Genomic DNA, 3,364 nt, shown 5'->3' with positions numbered 1-3,364 from the left:
GAACTCATTCTCTTGTGTGCTCACTTGATGAAACTTTCACTTGACTGGTTACTGTCAGCGGACTATATTGGCTTTGACTCCGGATTATGCATGATCCGTTACTTTCTATTTACGTAGTTCTGAACTTACATGTGATTGTATTAACTGTGTGCCTCCACCATATCAGTGAATTTCACCTAATAAATTGTGCTTATAACTGCAGATTTCAACAGTAGTGACGAGTATTTTTGAACTCGCAGTGCATTGATATATTAGGCAATATGGACCTGGAATTTATGAAGCAGATACCAACAGCAGCAGCAGTTGACCTTACTACACCTGCAAGTAACAAGGTTGCCCTCATCAGAGACACTGCTTCCTTCATTTCTTGATAGCGTTGATGACTGGGAAACATAATTACAGGGCCTCAACTATCACTTCACTGCTTACAAACCGAGCGAGGTGGCGCAGTGGTAAGACACTGGACTCGCATTCGGGAGGACGACGGTTCAATCCCGCGTCCGGCCATCTTGATTTAGGTTTTCCGTGATTTCCCTAAATCACTCCAGGCAAATGCCGGGATGGTTCCTCTGAAAGGGCACGGCCGACTTCCTTCCCCATCCTTCCCTAATCCGATGAGACCGATGACCACGCTGTCTGGTCTCCTTCCCCAAAACCAACCAACCAACCAACTGCTTACAAGTTAACCAATTCACATTAAAAATGACCATTTTTTTTCATGGTCTTCACATAGTGTGTTGGGGTTTCACTATTACTTGTCCCCCCTGCCGCCCCCCCCCCCGCCCCCCCCCCCCCCCCCGCACACACACACATGAAAAATCCTGACTGATTATCTTTTGCTGAGCTTTGTAACCTATGTCAGATCTTTGTGGGTGTCAATTCCATGTAGTGTATGCTAGACAGGAATTTTACAGGTACTGTAAACAGCAGTCAGAATCCTGTAAGGACTCAATCACTGACCTTTCGGGTCTTAGTTCTCCTTTTGTGTGCTCAGGATAAAATGTCGCCCATCTTATACTGACTGCATGATTCCTCCAAGATTCACCCAATAAACAAGTGTGTGCACAGACTTTATGGCTTACGGATACTTCCCTGCACAAGATATTTAAAATAGCCCAGGCTTTCGAATTTACACAGGAAACAGACAACCAGGGGGATGCTCAGTCAGCAATATCTGCCATCACCACAGGTGTGGCAGTAAACACTTCCCATAAGCACAGGAAATCTAATGTATGGTCAGACCACTCATTAAACATGTTATGCTGCACCACTGTGCTTCTCCTCAGCACAACAGGCTAGGTGCATACAAAACAAAGAGACACTTGTAAACCATTATTTAAGAAATAAATATTTTGCCCCTCCCATGCCAATACATACTAGAATTATTATTCTTTACCAAAAAAAGTATCAACAAAATTAGCAAAAAATATGGATTACCACGATTATGACACAAGATCAAAAACCTGTCTAAGAATACTTCCCCACTCAACAAAACTGTACAGTGGTGGTGTCAAGTGCATAGGAATAAAATTATATAACCATCTTCCAACCTTTATACAAGAAATCCAAGAAATAAATAAATTCAAACAGATGGTGAAATCTCTTTTAATAAAAGACTGCTTTTATACCATCCAGGAATGTTTGGAATCAAAATTGTCTTAGCGCATGATAATGTATCAAAGCTGAATGTTATTAAGTCAATTTTGCCACATCATGTAATAATTCTCTGTAAAGCTGTAACATTAAGTAACATAATTTGTAGGTAATATAAAATAATCATTCTTCTGTGTTCTTGTTTACTGTTTTAGACTCCTGTAAACTGTATATTTGTATTGACTTATCGCACATCAGTTATACAAGCCATTGTACTGATTTGATCTACGGGACAAATAAAATAAATAAAAAAAAAATTTAAAAATGGGGCAGCGAGACTTCGTGCATTTCCAAACATTCTTTCATTCTCACAGATCAGTTCCCAAGAATTTTCAGAGTTCTCCATCCAAACAGAACTTCAATCAGTGTCATTTATCCGCTTGTGCACAGTGTTTCAACCGGCACTCACTCTCTCACTGCCCACATCGATCAGCCACCTGTTTTTCATATGGAATTAAAGGCCACACTAATAGTGTGTATCAGCTTCCCATCTCACAGCAGCATACGCACAGTGTGGGGTCTCGTTCTACTCTTTCCGCCTTGGACGGATCCCATCAATGTTCACCTAATGAAGTAGTGTACTGTATTGAAATACTGCCTCATTCATAAATTGGTAAACCTCCTCCACCACAACCATTTAATAGGAAGGTAACTGCATATAATGACTGTGACATACATGTGAAAGGTGGTTTTTCTACAGAAGTTTCTTATCAAAATGTTTCAAGGAAACTTTTTTTTTTTTTTTATGTCCATCCTTTCAGCAGGACGCCTCTGCGGCTGTTCACTATCGTGACAAATAAAAACACCTACAGCCGTCCTTATGATTATATTTTGTTGCTACCAGTTTTCACGCTTCATTGCATCATCTTCAGGCTGTTTTGGTGAGGTACAGGTTGATACGATCCCTGTGCATGACCCATCAGTTGCCAGCACTACTGGATTCGCAGATAATGTTTCAGCACTCCAACCATCAACTGTCAACTGTTGATTCCCCATATCACAAAAATATACTACCCACTCAACGCATTGCCAAAAGAAGGGGCTACATTCAAGTGATCTCCAGACTGCAATACAGCTCCAACTTAAACGAACCCTCCAATCAACATGGTGCCTCATCTCATTTTCACCAGGGAAGCCTCTTCTTGCCACAGATGCCTCACTGCATGGGATGGGTGTAGTGCTGTCCCGCAAGGAAGCTGATGGCTCCAAACTGCCTATTGCATTCATTTTCAAGACACTCAATGCTGCCCAACAAAACTACCCCTTCCCCCTCTTCCCCCCTCCCCCCACACACACACTGCAAATGAGGTGTTGGCTATCATTTATGTGGTTAAGGAATTTCATACCTATCTGTATAGTGTGAAATTCCAGTTGGTGACAGACCACAAGCCATTGATCATATTGTCTGGACCATGTTCTAGCCTTCCAGGCAGGACAGCACAAAGGCTACAATGGCAGGCGTTGTTCTTATTGGCATATACTTAAAACATCATCTATAAGCCAACAAGCTGCTACACCAATGGCGATGCTTTGTCCTGGTCTCCAGCAGCCCAGATCCTGAATTTGACACCCAGGAAGTCGTTATTTCTCAGCTGGATTCTGATTCCTTGTTGGTATCTAACCATTTCCCCCTTGATGCTGCATTGGTTGCAACCCACACAAGAGCAAACATACTCTCTGTACAGTTACCAAATGCATTAAGCAAGGGTAC

This window comes from Schistocerca nitens, chromosome 3, assembly GCF_023898315.1.
Source record: "Schistocerca nitens isolate TAMUIC-IGC-003100 chromosome 3, iqSchNite1.1, whole genome shotgun sequence".
NCBI lineage: Eukaryota > Metazoa > Arthropoda > Insecta > Orthoptera > Acrididae > Schistocerca > Schistocerca nitens.
This window is presented reverse-complemented; position numbering follows the sequence as displayed.